The sequence below is a fragment of the Myotis yumanensis genome, unplaced genomic scaffold, assembly GCF_028538775.1.
Source record: "Myotis yumanensis isolate MYYU_CA2020_CCGP unplaced genomic scaffold, mMyoYum1.0.hap1 SCAF_3, whole genome shotgun sequence".
NCBI classification, from domain to species: domain Eukaryota; kingdom Metazoa; phylum Chordata; class Mammalia; order Chiroptera; family Vespertilionidae; genus Myotis; species Myotis yumanensis.
Window position 1 is genome coordinate 38,494,775 of NW_027223754.1, and position 16,003 is coordinate 38,510,777.

A 16,003-nucleotide genomic window follows, 5' to 3' on the forward strand; every position below is an offset into this window, starting at 1 on the left:
CCCGTGTGCTCCCAATAAAGCCTGTTTAATCTGGTCTCTATTTGGACTCATGGTTTTTCCTTGCGGCGGCGTAAAACCTAATAAATATGACCAGAGAGAAAATTCCTGAAGGAGGTGATTAGTGGGAGAAGAGGCCAGAGTGGTAATGGGGCCACATGGTGGCCACGTCATGTAGCACATGGTAAGTCAGAGGACCGGGAATTTCACTCTGAGTGTAATGGGACTGGTCTCACATTGTTTTGAGGAGTAATTAGTTTTGTTTATTGCTCTGGTTGGCTGTGTTGGGAGTAAATTTCAGGAGGCAGGAGACTAGTTAGGAGATATAAAAGTAATCCTCACAAGAGCTGGAAGAAATATGAGAGTAGGAAATGGTAAAACTCTGTTTATAGTTTTCTAACTGATTATGAAAAATTTCAAACCCAAGAAAAATTGAAAGAGTTATTCAGTATTTTCACATGCACCCACCATCTTGATGCTACCTTGATGCTTACTGTACCTGCTCTATTACATGCCCACCCATCTGATTTCTTCCATCCATCCCATCAATCCATCTTAGTAATTGATGCATTTCAGAGTAAACTGCAGACATTCATACATTTTTTGCCCAAGTAATTCAGCATGCCTATCAACTTTAGTTCAATATATTTTAGTCTTTTTTACATTAAATTTGCACCAAATAGAGAACTCTTTAAAAAAACAGAACATTCTCATTGCTTCCCCCAAAACTATTCTCATGCCCCTTCCCAGTAAACCCTTTCTACACCCAGAACCAACTGCTGTTCTGATATTTTTCCACCACTATTTTTGAAACCCATATTGATGAAATGACAGCAATCACTCTTGTGTAAGATTTCTTAGCATGCTTGTTGTATGTACCAGCAGTTCATTCATATTAATGCTTTTACAATTCATTGGCCTGACCTAACTCAATAATTACAGAGAAATCTAATTCCTTTCCAAACAGATTTGGTTACCAAAACTAGTCTGTACAACTAGGCCATCATGTTTAAAATAATTATACTGTGCTTAAAAATATATTGTTGAATCCTGGAGCAGCTGTCATTTGTGAAATAAGTGGCCTAGGGTTTGGAACATGATGAACTTGTATTCCTTTTGTGTTTTGTACAATATGGATTATCACAAAATTTATTAAAACCATAGCTATGTATTCTCCTGTGACCTAGTGATACTAATTTTCATAAAGTTATTGCTGTTTGTTTTCAAAGTTCTTGAAAGAAGAGAATCTGGGTAACAGTAGGGCCTAGTATATGTATTGGTTTGCAAACTTGGGGGTTGCCCAGGTGAAAGCTGAACGTGGCCTCTATACTCAGAGGGTAAGGCAGACTAAAGAAAGAGGCAGGTCACTCCAGATTGGTAAGCAGCAAGTTTAATAAGCAAGGGAACATACTTATGAGGTTTGTCTTAGGTGGACGCAGATGAGGAGATCCCAACACCTGCCCACCAGAATCTTTAAAAGGTTACATAGAGGCCTGCATCAGTCACATATTCAGTCCACATGGCCTCAACACCTTGCCCTCTCAAGGCTGTGTTCTTGAAAATGGCTCCCTCTGTGGGCAGAACATATATTCCAAGGACAGAGGGGGCCTTTTTTCCCCCTTCTAGTTGTCTGTTTGCTCTAGTTGTCTATGCTTTCAATGGAGATCATAACGGACCAAAGGGCTTGCTGGTCAACTGGCAATCACATCTTCTCAAGGACCTTCCCCACAATATGAAAGGTCTTGTCTTTGCCCAGCTCTCCACTGACTCTGCAAAGTGAAGTACAATAAATCATTTGATACATCTTTGACTGTGAATGATATAAAATTATGCTTGAAATAAGTCAACACTTTTATTTAGAAGATGATTTCAACGTTAAATATGTGCAAAATCACACATGCTTTTTTAAATTTTCCAACAGATATTGTGCTAGGAGTACTATGAACATGTTTTAGAGCAGAGAACAAACATCCTTATTTCATACTCTGTAATGGCAATCCCAGGGTTTTGTGAAGTAGCAACTTTAAGTGATAATATAAAGTAGCTTGAAAGCTCTACATAAGAAAATTAGTGCATTTTAGATTATTCTGATGTCTCCAAATGGACTTGCTTTATCAAAAAAATAAAGACTTTGTTTTAGGTGACTGCTGAATATACTACTCGACCTGATAATGACTGTTAATCATCTAATGAGAAAAATTTACCCTGAAACAAAAAGTTATAATATCTTGTTCTGATCCAGATATGAAGCAGCTTTTCATTGTAAATAGTTTTTTTCTAGTTGTCCATTTGCTCTAGTTGTCTATGCTTTCAATGGAGACCATAATTTAAGAGAACACTAAAGATGATTTTATATTATCATTCACAGCACTAATAGGTTGAAGGAGAAATATCATGTTTCTCTCAATAGATGTAGAAAAAGTATATTTCTTAAAGTTGTTCAGCATTAGAAAAGAAAATTCTTAGTAAACTAGAAATAAAAATAACCTTAACTAAAAAACATTATCAACCAAAAAGCCATTAGCAAATATTATGCATAATGTTAATATTAGAAGCTATCCCTTTGAGATCCAGAACAACTTCTGTGTCCAATATCTCCAAGGTGGCCAGCCAAGAAAGGCAAGGCAAAGAAAAAAATGTGTAAGTTTGGAAAGGGAAAGAAAAACTGTGATTTGTCCAGAGATCCGGTTATTATGTGTGCAGAAAATCTATAAAGAACATATTACATTTTTAGAATTCTCAGGACTAAAGTTTTATAAGGTGTCTGGATACAGAGACAACTAGTAAGGGAATGAAAGTACTAACTCCTATTGCAATAGCATGCAAAATAGAAAGTTGTCTTAGATTAGCTTCCTAGAAGCAGGGACTGAACAAGGATTCAGGGGCACATGGTTTATTCAAGGGATACTTTCAGGAGAAAGGAAGTGAGGGTAGCAGGGGAGAATAGGAGAAGGAGCCAAGGAAAGATGTAGATGGAGTCAAGCTTTAGCTGGGTGATACTGAGAACTCTAAAGATGAATTACACTAGAGTTGATCCACCTTTACACAGAAATGCCAGCTTGTCCATTTCTCATTGGTTTCAGACTGCCCCCTTCCCTGGGGTGGGAGTGAGGTTTTATCTGCCAGGGTGAGGCATCTCCCATTCTGAAAAAGGGGACAGTTATGAGACATTAGCACTAATCTTAATAGCAACTGGGGAATGGGCATCCTGACCTGGTAAAGAGCTCTGGGGATGGCACCAATAGTAACCAACACTGACCACTGACCACTGCTATTGAGATCTACTTGTTTCTCCCATTGTTTATTCCACCCAGGCACAGGATTCTGGTTGCTCCCAACTTCTGGGCAATTTACAAGAGGAAAATTAGCTCTATGAACAACAGCCCCCACTCCTGGCCCCAAGTTGATAAGATGCTCATCACACCTCTTCCCTGTCACCCGTTCTGGAACCCATCTCCCCTCAGCTAGCATTTTTGAGTGGATTGTCTTGAGGAGTGCCCCATTCCATCAACCTTGAAGGGAACTTATTAATATATTTTATATAATAAATGAGATATTCAAGGTTACTTTAAACTCAAATATTTACTGCTGTCTGGGAGAAGCTTTTATTATTAAATAGTCAAAACTTGCCTCACTTGATTACTGACTGATTGTCTTGAAGTATGCCCTTTGTTTTCAGTCGTCCACCAGCTCCTTTGGGCCATCAGCTCAGCTGCTGCTCAGTACAATGAGACCTCTGTTTAGCTCCCAGCCTGAGTGCCTAATTGATATTATTGTTTATCCAAGATTTCACAGTCTTCCTTTTTCTCTCCTAGAATTTAGCTTCCTCTGAAAATGTAATCTAAAGTAGGAAGAATGGTGAGCCAAGAATTTTTTTCAATTAACCTGTAAAGTATGCATAGTGGGGGAGGGACACACTTACCTGTACATCATATGATTTTCCAAGTCAAGTTGTCTTCTGGAATCCCTCTCAGATCATTAGGCAGTTTATTTTTCCATAGGAGAAATCAACTGCATTTCTTTGCCCCAATAAATTTCTGCCTGTTTTAAGGTATTTAAACAGCTTCTGTTTAAAGTATTTATCATCTTTAAAAAAAAATTGCTGTTGAGGATATGCTAAGCCTATCTCCTATCTATGACTGATTTAAATGCAAATAGGAACTATGTGAAACATTAAATGGCCATATGACAATCTTGCAAAGACCTCACATTTGACTCAGCAGATGGTCTTTTACCACCTAGTTTCACTCACACATTTTTAGTGCTTCAGATCACACAGTTACAACATAAGTGCAGGGTCTACTGGGATTCCAGAACTGCTCCAAGGTTTATATGAGGATGGAGGTGCGTGGGACTTGTAGGAGAGGGAAGAGAGTGGGAAAATCCACTCTGGTCTATTAGGAAAAATATGCTTGTGAATAGGTACCAACCACAGGAATTGTGTTGCTTAAGGGGATACCTGTTATATTAAGAGAGATCCTCCATAGTTGCATATCTCACTTCAAAGATAATCAGAATTGTCCTGAAAATATTTAAGATCACCCAGATGATCCTTATCAAGAAAACTTGGGAAACATTGCCTTACGGAAAGAGTAAGATGTCTTATTTTTCCAAAACCTTCCAATATTTGAATGGTGAATTAATGCTTTGTGGTTGCCTGGAAATTCTTTTTATGAGAAGACAAAGACAACCAAGAGGCACCCAATATCATGCTCCTGTCTGGAAGGTGTAGAAATAAACTGTGTTAAACCTTGCCCAGGCCATCCATAATTAAAATGCACCTATTTTTCCTACTGTATGGGAAAACATATTTGCCAATGATACATCTGATAAAGGGTTAATATGCAAAATATAAAAGGAACTTAACAAAAGGAAGACAAACAATTAAATTGAAAATGGGCAAAGGATCTAAATAGACACTTGTCCAAGGTGGACATACAGATGGCCAAGAGACATATGAAAAAATGCTCAAAGTCACTGATCATCAGAGAGATGCAAACTGAAACAGCACTGAGGTATCACCTCACACCTGTCAGAATGTCTACCATCAACAAATCAATAAATGACAAGTGCTGGTGAAGATGTGAAGAAAACTCTGTTACACTGCTGGTGGGAATGCAGACTGGTGCAGCCATTATGGGAAACAGTATGGAGTTTCCTCAAAAAATTAAATATGGAACTTCTATTCCACCCAGGGATCCCATTTCTAGAAATATATCCTATGGAACCTGAAACACCAATCAGAAAGGATTATGCACATTTATGTCCATAGCAGCGCAATTTATAATAGCTAAGACTTGGAAACAGTCCAAGTTCCCATCAGTAGATGAGTTAGTAAAAAAGCTGTGGTGGGGGCTCCAGTGGCGCAATCGGTTAGCGCGCGGTACTTATAAAAAGCTGTGGTATATTTATACCATGGAATTACTATGCAGCAATGAAAAAGAAGGATTTCTTACCCTTTGAGACAGTATGGAGGTACTTGAAGAGTATTATGCTAAGCAAAATAAGCCAGTCAGAGAATGACAAGTATCACATGATGTCTCATATGTGGAATCTAATGAACAAAACAAACTGATGAACAAAATAGATCCAGAGACATAGAAGCATTGAACAGACTGTTGAATCTCAGAGGGAAGGCGGGATTGGGTGGGTAGGTGGGTAGAGATCAACCAAAGAACTTGTATGCATAACCCATGGGCACAGACAATAGTGTGGTGAAGGCCTGGGGCAGGGGTGGTGGTGGACTAGAAAGGGTAATTGCGGGGGGAGGGACATATGTAATACTTTCAACAATGAAAAATTTAAAAAAATAAAGTAAATAAAAATCTCATGATTTTCAAATGTTGGTAGTTGATCTTAATTTGTCAAAAATTTGTTGCAAGCCAAGTAAAACACACCTCTGAATTATACTGAACCCATAGGGCAGCAACTCACTTTCATTAGATTATAGAAATGAGCATAGTTACAGATCCCATTGGACCTGGAAAAGGTGCTTATCCATCTTCCCTAATTTTACTGATAAGAAAATAGAAGAATGATGAGCAGGTAGAAGGAGTAAGGTGGTATCTGGGACCTAAGTATCTGCCTTTTAGGATGATTATCTACTCCTATACACAGTGAGTTGCTACAGATTCCTGGATGGGTGCACTGAGTTTCTCCATGACTACTTCATTGAGCCCACAGAATTCCAATGACGCTCTCCATTGTCTAGGAGGTTGTTTGGTTCCTAAGCCTGAATTAGAGATATGACATACCAGACATGTGCAGAGAAGGGTCTGCAATGCTTGATTGGCAAAGAGTGGTACTGAGACTGGGGACACTGCTGTCTTTATCACTTCATTCAAAAAATTTTAAATATCTTGGCTTGAATTATTTCATCAATATGATTTTCTAATGGGTCATTCTAACTTGAATTCCAAAGAATGCTACACAGCTATATATTTTTAAGGTACAAACTGAAATAAGCTGGCATTTAGGTCAAATAATCGAAGGCGGTGACTTAAGATAATTAAATAAATTGGTAAATAGTTTTCTATATACATTGTTTATAGATTTACCATTGTTTAAATTATTTTCTATTTTCTGTTATTTAAATAATTCCATATGATTTATCATTTGTTTAAAACTTAACTTTTTATATAGTTGGTCTTTCTGAAATCTGGAAATTTGAGAAATATTCACATGTGTTTTATGAAATGCTGATTATTTTTACATTGTCTTTAAATTAGAACTGCTAATATGGGCAATAAAATAGCTCTAATAATGGCTTGAAGTGAATGGCTTGTGAATAGGATTTTTTAAGATGGTAACAATTAAATACATGTAACCAGAAAAAACATCTTTAATGTGTGTGTGTGTGTGTGTGTGTGTGTGTGTGACTTGACTTCCATCCCTTGGGCTATATCATTTTGTATATGGAACTGTTCTTTCTTCAGGTGTTCAGGTTCTTCTTTTAGAGGGAGCTTCATTCAGTCTTCTCTCTCCCTCTCTATTTATGTGCCTGTGTGTGTATGATGTTAACCACTGTTAAGGGTTCCTGGGTGAGTTTAATATCTGACTACAAGGCCGGATGCTAGCCCCAGAGTCAACTTTCCAGGGAGTGCGAATAAGGACAATTGTCCCCTGGGCCTAGACATGGTGCTCAAGATCCCCAGGTCTCCCTAAACCTGTTCTGCTAGGCGCCCAGGCAACATCAGACGCAGTTTCCTGTTGGGGTATTCGTACAGTGCATGGAGGTAACTATCAGTTTTTGAATGGACATCCAGTTTTATCCACATAACAAAATATTTTAATTTTAAGGACAATTGTCAACATGCTTAGAAAACTCATGCTAAGTGTCACTGATGCACTCCTTCTGTAGCAATTTCACGCTCCAGGGTGAAACAGTCAGCATCCTCAGATACTGTGTCCAGTAAGACCAGACCCCACACGCGCACCACGCACGCACATGGACCTGCTGACCCCTGTGCACCGGCCTGGCGTGTGCCCCGTGTGTGTCTGTCTGTGGTGCACACGGGCCGAGCTCAGTGAGCAGACAGAGACCAGGAGAGGAGCTGGCAGCGGAGAGCCCAGCTGTTGCTGAGGCTGCCAGCGGCGCCAGAGGAGGAACCTGCTGGCACCGACCCTCCCGCTCCCCACCAGCTGCCGCGCAGCCTCCGCGGCGGTTCCTCCTTTCAGCCCAAGGCCACCCCTGCGGGAGAGTCAACTCTGATTTTTTTTTTTTTAAAAGAAAAAGCCCCCCACCTCCCTCGCGGCAGGCCCCGCCGCCCCGGCGGCAGTAGCGCGCCGCACGCCCAGCGCGGAGCCGCCCCGGCCGGAGGCGCGCGGAGGGAGCCGGGAGGTGCGGGTCGCGTCCCCGCGCGGTGGGCGCCGTCCTCCCCGCCGCCGCCGCCGCCGCCGCACCATGACCGCTCTGAGCGCTGGTGTCACAGGTTGGTCACGGCCTCCCGCAGCCCGGGTGCGCGTCGGTCACCTTCGCCCGGGCTGGGCCCAGGCGGGCGGGGACGGGTGGGGCGAGGGCCCGGCCCCGGAGGAGGAAAGGGCGCCCCCACCCCCGGCGGGGAAGAGGCGCGGGCCGCCGAGATGCGCCCCCCAGCCCCGGCCTCCAAGCGCGCGGGTGGGCGCTGGCAGCCCCGGGCCCGCAGACCTCGGCCTTCCCGCGGGCATCGGGGTGGCAGGTGGTTGGGGATGGGGTGGATTCGGGGGCCCGGCTGCCCCTGAGGAGGAAGGCGCAGGGTCGAGCACCGACCGACTCCAGCAGGTTTCAGGAGGGGCCTGGGCCTTGTCTGTCCCAGCCCTTGCTCCTGCGGGCTGCTCTGGGCTCCATGTCAGTCATTTGATGAATTGCCCTGGCTGAGCAGCTCTCATTAGGGTGGCCACACAGCAAGCAAAACGCTGAGCTGCCAAAGCAACACCGTTTTGTCTTTGAGCCCTTAAGAAACTGGTGTGGACCTCCAGGCTCGGATCTCCAGGTGGGCCCGGAGCCCTGAGCAATGGGGGCTATCCTATTGCCTGGAATTTTCCCCTGTGAGAATGGTGGGAAACTCTGAACACGGATCCTGATAAATTCTGGAAATATCATGGGATAACTTCCAATCTCAGGCATAATTTTTCAGGGAATGTATTATTACTTATACACTCACAAGTTCGGGCCTCTGGGCCATAGTCTTAATAGTGTGTAGGTATCCATAGGTCCTCAATAGGCCGGTATTTCCTTGGTGGTGAAATGGGAGGTGGGTGCCGGTGATTGTGCATAAGAAGGCTAAGGTTGGAGACCTTTCATAGGGATCAGAAATGAACAGGTGGCTATTTTTAAAAATTTATGACTCAAATTTTCATAGCTACAACTGTGATTTCATTTGAAATTAAGTAGAAGAGGAGAGGGTAGATTTATGGCTGTTACCATTGAGGCAGACATTCAACAGGAGTGGGGTTTTTTTTTTACGTTCAGAGATTAAGTTTCAGCAGTTCTAAATAAAAACCATGGCTTCTCAAATCTCTACAACAAACATTTGTTTCCTCACTGGTTGGCTTCCATTCTGTGGGCCTTTCTGTGTTGGATTTTTCTGGCCTCTGTGGTGTATTTTGAGCCAGCTATTGCTAAAACCAAGCAGAGTGAAGGAAAAATCAGTCTTGGAAGAACATTTTTCAAAGGATCAGGCCCCTGGGACCCTCTTATGTGTTCATAGAAGACTTGACATCTTGGCAGAACAGATATGCTGACACTGATAAGGTCTATACTAGAAGCTCCATAGAAGTTGAAGACAAGTCCTGTCTTGTGAGTTGGCGGTAATGTAGTTATAACTTTGGATGTGATTTGTAAGATATTCAAAAGAGGAAAATGTTATACTTTTAAAAGAGGACCTACTCAAAATCGTATCATTTGCTTGCAGTTTAGAGAACTGAAGATTTGAGTGGCGTGTTCTTCTTTGGGTATGGCATTTTTTTGAAATGTTTTCCATTTGCTTTGCTTTTCTGCATACATATGTGTGTGTGCATGCACATCTTGGTACACATCATAGTATCATCACCATTGATACACAGTAACACTTATCAATGATGCTGAGATAATTTCAGAATCTTCATGGTGATGTAAAATTATCCCAGGGGAAAATAATCGCATGTGGATTAAGATTTTGGAAGAAAAAAAAATTACATATACCCACAGCACTATATTCTATTTGTAAGCCAGGCACCAGGCCAGGAGCCAGGGATTCAGTGAGGAAATAAATGAACCCACACCCTAAGACTCTGTCAGGAAAGACAAATCTCTAATTAAGTGAATAGACAGTGAAGTGTGCTATTTTCTAGTTTTGATTTGGAAGCTATGACATTCAGTTTAAAGAAATTATGAATTGTTCCTCCAAAATGGTATCAACATTTTAGAGTTTGACTATCATGTTATATGATTCTTACCTATCTCAAGGACTTGTGCAAGAAGTTTTTGCACCTTCAAAACTCTTTGCACAAACATTTAATATTTAATTTATCCTTTAAATTTTAAAATAGCTGGACATGATAGAAATGACAGAAATGGTCAAAAGCAGAGAATAAACACCCATTGTCCTTACCAAGCTAACCAAAGGATTGTAATAATTGTATATTTGCTCTATCCTTTTAAAGACTGCATACTTTGTGTAGTTGTAGTAATGGTATTGTACAATTTTGATACTGGTTTTTCCATTAAATATTTATCATGAGCATTTTTCATGTTTCTATAGGATTTTATTACTTAGAAAATTGTAAAGGCTATCTAAGAAGACTATCCCCCATGAATACAGCCTCACTTATGTAGCCATACTTCTGTCATTGGAGAGTTACTGTTTCTAGTTTTTCATCATTATGAATGTCTTCATAGATTGTTAGAGTATAGGGATTTATTTCTAGTGAATGTTGTATTTTTCATGGTATATTCAAAGCAATGATATTTCTGGAATATGGATTGTTTAAATTATGGATATATACATTACTATGTATATATCATACACATTATATATTATGGATATGTGCATATCTTCAAGTTGGTTTCTTAAATATTTATGAATAAGATGCTTTCTGAGATAGATCTGCCTTTTTTATTTGTGGATCACTTTCCCTCTTTTACAGGAATAAAAGGAGATAAAATAATAGCTTAGCTTAGACTAAAGAGCTTTGTGTTATATAAAGACTTGCCCTTTAACAAATTCATATATAATCCATATTGATAAAATGTACCTCTTAGAGTAAAATCAACATAGGAATGCTATAAAAGTAGTACTCTGGAAAAAAAAATAAATGCTAGTTTTTTTTTTAGGAAAAAGGAGTTTTGAGCTCCAGAGTATAATTATGCTTTTTTGCTTTTCTATTCAGACTTCAAATAAATGATCAAAGCAATTTATATAGTGAGAAGCTTGCACCCCACAGGTACAGGGAGAAGAACTCTGTTCGCTCCCAGGCTATAGACTACAAGGCATTTCTCATAGATTCAATACAGATGGCACTGGACTAATAAAACTAGTGGTAAAACTAAGGTTCAGGTCACAAGTCTCTTTCTAAGAGAGTTGTACAAAAAATAAGGAACTTAGCTCCCTGCAGAACCGCTTGGGGTGAAGGGGTGAAGGCGGAAGTTGGGAGCATTCTGTAGCTAAGACAGAATTACTTGACTTCTGAAGCAATTTTCCTGTAAGAACTAGGGCAAGTGAAGCCACACAAAATGGAAAATGCTCAGATGACAGGGACTGAATTCACGAGTCCAGAGATGGGGCAGGAGTGAGGTTCTGTGGAGGGAGCCCAGGAGAATCAGAAGGTGAAAGGTTGGAACACTGCAGCCAAGGGAATCTCTGATGTGGAGCTTAAGAGTTAGACATCTCCAATTATGCAAAGGAAAGAAATGAAAAGAGCACTCTGTTTGGGGTGAGGATGATGTGTATGGAAGACAGCCAACAGAGACACACAAATGCTCTTCCTGATAGGGAGATCAGAGCAAACGGAACACAAGCCATGCTCTAAGTGACATGCAATAATTATTTTCTTTTAGATGAAGATGACCTCATCCAAGTATGCTGATGATTAGTTATCATGGACCAGGATAAATGAGTAAAAAGTGGTCAACATATAGATATAGACTGTTGAACACTTTGAATTTGAAAGAAAAATTTTAAAAGAAAATATCCTATTGGTATTCTAGTAAAAAAAAAAAGCCTATTCCCAAAGGGAAAATTTAGACTGGCTTGATATATCCTCTCCAAAATGAAATATCAACAAGCAGAAAAATAATATCCTAAAAATGTACAATTCTGAAATATACCAGAACAGTTCTTTTATGAAACAATATTGGTCAAAAGGGGAATATAAAATAGGTGAAGAAATACATAATAAGCAAGTGCTACCAAAAAAAAAAAAAAGAGAAAAGTATGTAAATATCAGAACAATTGTTCCAAAAGTAATTAAATGAAAAATTTTAAGTAATAGAAAGTTAGTATCTTTAAGAAAATTGTATTTACAAGCCTCTTCTATATACTAATTTTCATAGCCTTATAATATGTACTGCTGAAAGTATTCTTGTGTGTATTTATTGGAAGACATGGCCCATAGATGCAGTGTTTCTGAGAAGGGTTCTATGACCTAAGATGGGATAAGGAATCATTTCAGCTTAGGAAGTAAATAACAAAATAGAACTAGAGAGGAAAAGAGAGAAGATAGAAATGTGAATGGATTCATTAAAAATTGGGAAAACTTAAGATCTAGTAGAAAAAATAACTAAGAACCATAGCACTGTGATCTTTAAAGCATGTTAATCTATAGTTATCTATAGGATGTATTAGCCTGTCAAAAAGTAAGAATGAAGTCAAGAATAGGAGAAAAATAAGAATGGGAGTCAGTAAAGGAAGGTATTGGAGAAATCAGGGATGAAATTCTGAGGATGAGTTAACTGGAATCAGACAGACTCCAGTGATGGAAATGTAGAGGTAGACAGTAGAGATTTATCAATAGAACAAATGCTAACAGATCTTGGTGACCAAACCAAAGAATGAATGGGAATGATGAGTAAAGAATAAATCTAGGACTTTAAGCTTGGGTGATTGTGGCATTTTAGTTTTTATTTTGTTATGCCTAGATAAAACAACTAATTATATCTTTATCATTCAGTTAGCTGTAAATCTTTTGCTTCATTATTTAAAAAATTACTCTCTTTTAATATTTTTATGAAATTTATAGATCAGTTTCATGTATTACTTCTGGAGCAGAGGAAGGATCAATAATACTTCTTATTGTTGAAAGTACAAATTCTGGGAGCCTGTATCAGACAAGATACAAGTCAGAGATGGTTGGAAATACTATTGAATATATTACAAAATTTGTCTGAGGTTAAAAAATATAGATAAAGTGAAATAAGTCAGTCAGAGAAAGACAAGTATCACATGATCTCACTCATATATGGAATCTAAGTAACAAAATAAACTGATGAAAGGAGTGGGACCAGAGACATGGAGGTATAAAACTGAGTGCAGAATCCTGGAGGGAAGGCAGGGGAGGGGGGAGTTGGGGATGAGGGTGTAGGGTTAGGGGTGGGAGGAGTGTGTGTGTGTGGGGGAGTAATCAACCAAGGACCCTGTATGCATATATGCATGGTCCATGGACATAAACAATGGGATGGTGAGGACCTGGGGTGGGGGTAGGATAGGCTTGAGGGGGTCAATGAGGGGAAAAGGGGGGATAAATGTAATACTTTCAACAATAAAGAATTATTTAAAAATATCATAAATAATGTAAAACTGGGATAGGCATTTTTCAAGCATGGAAAGTTGCTTAACTATTTCTCTCAAGAGCTAAAGAGATTAAGATAAGCATTGTAAATAAGGGATTTAAATTTTCAGCTATAGAGCTTGATGGATTTAGAAACACCTTTCATTAAATTATTCTTTCTATATCCCTCAATTCAATGTATATCAATATATATGTAGTAAAAAGATATTAAACTCTGGAGAACCTAAAAACAAACTTTCTTGCCTGGCCAGCATGGCTCAGTGGTTGAGTGTTGAGCTATGAACTAGGAGGTTGCAGTTCGATTTCTGGTCAGGGCACATGCCCAGGTTGTGGGCTCCATCCCCAGGGTGGGGTGTTCAGGAAGCAGACAATCAATGATTCTCTCTCATCTTGATGTTTCTATCTCCCTCTCCCTCTCCCTTCCTCTCTGAAATCAATAAAAATATAGTGGGTCCTTGACTTACGAGTTTAATTTGTTCCGAGACGAAACTCGTTAAGGAGCTCGTTAACTCAAATTACTCTATAAACTCAATGCAAAAAATCGGCCGAGAGACAGCTGGTATCTCAAAAAACTTGTTAGTCGGGACACTCGTAAGTCAAGGCCCCACTGTATACTTAAAAATTAAAAATAAAAAAAAATAAAACCAACTTTCTACTTTTTAGTAACATTTAAAAAACTGACTCAGTTGAACTAGGCAATTTGCTTTTGCTTCCCTTCTTTCAATAAATGAATAGCTATTTAAAGGTATATTCTAAACTAGAAAATTATAGTAGAACTAGTGGCCCAGTGCACAAAATTTGTGTGTGGGTGGGGGGGTTTCCCTCAGCCCAGCCTGCACCCTCTCCAATCTGGGACCCCTTGGGGGATGTCCGATTGCTAAACCGGCAGTCAGACATCCCTCTCACAATCTGGGACTACTGGCTCCCAACCGCTCGCCTGCCTGCCTGCCTGCCTGCCTGATTGCCCCTAACCACTTCTGCCTGCCAGCCTGATCACTCACTAACCACTACCCTGCCAGCCTGATTGATTCCTAACTGTTCCCCTGCCAGCCCGATTGACCCCAACTGCCCTCCCCTGCTGGCCCAGTCACCCCCAACTGCCCGCCCCTGCTGGCCTTATGGCCCCAAACTGCCCTCCTCTGCTTGCCTGATGGCCGCTAACTGTCTCTGCCTTGGCCCCCACCACTATGGCTGGGGTGACCAAGGAAGCCAAGCCTCCAGCCACTCTCGGTCCAGCTCTGTGGCTCTGGTAGGTGCCGCCATCTTTGTCACATCAATTTGCATATTCCCTCTTTATTGGCTGTGGGCGCTGCCATTTTATCGCGAAGTGATGGTTAATTTGCATATTACTCTTTTATTAGATAGGATATTTAAGAAAAAACAAATATCTTTTTTTAAAGATTCTCTGAATTTTTATAAGACAAAAATTTATTCTTGTATATAAAATATATTCCGTATATTTAAGGAAATTCTGAAGTTCTCTGAAGAAAAGTTAAAAATAGAATATACTGTGCATACATAGTTATACATCAAAATTTTTGTCTCAGATTTCTGTTTTGCTGTTTTGCTTATAACAAGTCTATCTATTTTCCCTCCTCTGCCCCCCAACCAATCTTGATTATGCACAGTAAACGCTATAGGTATTAAAATGCTCTCCTGAGCATCTGGACCAGTGATCTCATCACTAGTTGGGACCACTGCTGGGAAGGTGTGTAAGAATCACCCAAGGAGTGTTTTTAAAAAATACCATTTCCCATGCTCTACCCTGGGAGGTTCTGATTTAGCATGTCAGAGGTGAAGGATGAGTGTGGTTGAAAATGTTTAAAAACCCTTGGGTGATTCAATGTTAAGCAGTCTTTGGAAACAACTATTTTTTTAAATATTATGAACTCTGTTCTACACATTTATTTTTAAAATACAGTTGACATTCAATATATTAGTCCCAGGTTTACAATATAGTGGTTAGACATTTATATGACTTCTGAAGTGATCCCCCCCACCCCCACACCATATATAATTACTACAATATTACTGACTACATTTCCTATACTGTACTTTACAGCCTCATGACTATTTTTTTAAAAATGTGCTTTTATTGATTTGAGAGAGAGAGAAAGGGAGAGGAAAAAAGAGAGAAACATCTATGACAGAGAAACATCATTTGTTTGCCTCCTGCATGCTCCCTACTGGGGATCGAGCCCACAACCTGGGCATGTGCCATGACTGGGAATCCAACCAGTGATCTCTTGATGCATGGGACAACTCTCAACCAAATGAGGCACACCGGCCAGGGCCCTGTGACTAATTTGTAACTGCCAATTTGTACTTTTTAATTCCTTCACCTTTTTCACCTAGCCCCCTAATCCTCCTCCCACCTAGCAACCATCAGTTTGTTCTCTGTATCTAGGAGTCTGTTTCCATTTTGTTTGTTTATTTTGTTAGATTCCACATATAAGTGAAATCATGTGGTATTTGTCTTTGTCTTACTTATTTCGCTTACCATAATACTATCTAGGTATGGAAACTACTATTTTAAACCACTTGCCTTCTGTGGCCAAACTTTATGGATTCATATTACAAAATTAAACAACCACACATACACAGAAAATAGATAACTCCTTTCAATTTTCCATACAATTTAAGTACAGTGTGGAAAAGTTTTGAAAACCACTATTTTAAACCATTCACCTTCTTTGTCCAACCTTTGCAAACTTATTACAAGATGAACTAACCACAATAAAAATAGATGATCTCCTTTTTT

At 39.8% G+C, this 16,003-nt stretch overlaps 1 protein-coding gene across 1 annotated transcript in view; it reads left to right on the forward strand.

Moving 5' to 3' along the window:
* Positions 1–7,717: 7,717 nt before the first annotated feature.
* NALCN (sodium leak channel, non-selective) overlaps positions 7,718–16,003 on the forward strand; it is a 300,069-nt gene continuing 291,783 nt past the window's right edge. The window contains exon 1 of the mRNA XM_070408640.1: positions 7,718–7,928. The gene's annotated coding sequence lies outside the window, so the exon portion shown is untranslated. The remainder of the gene's footprint in view (positions 7,929–16,003) is intronic.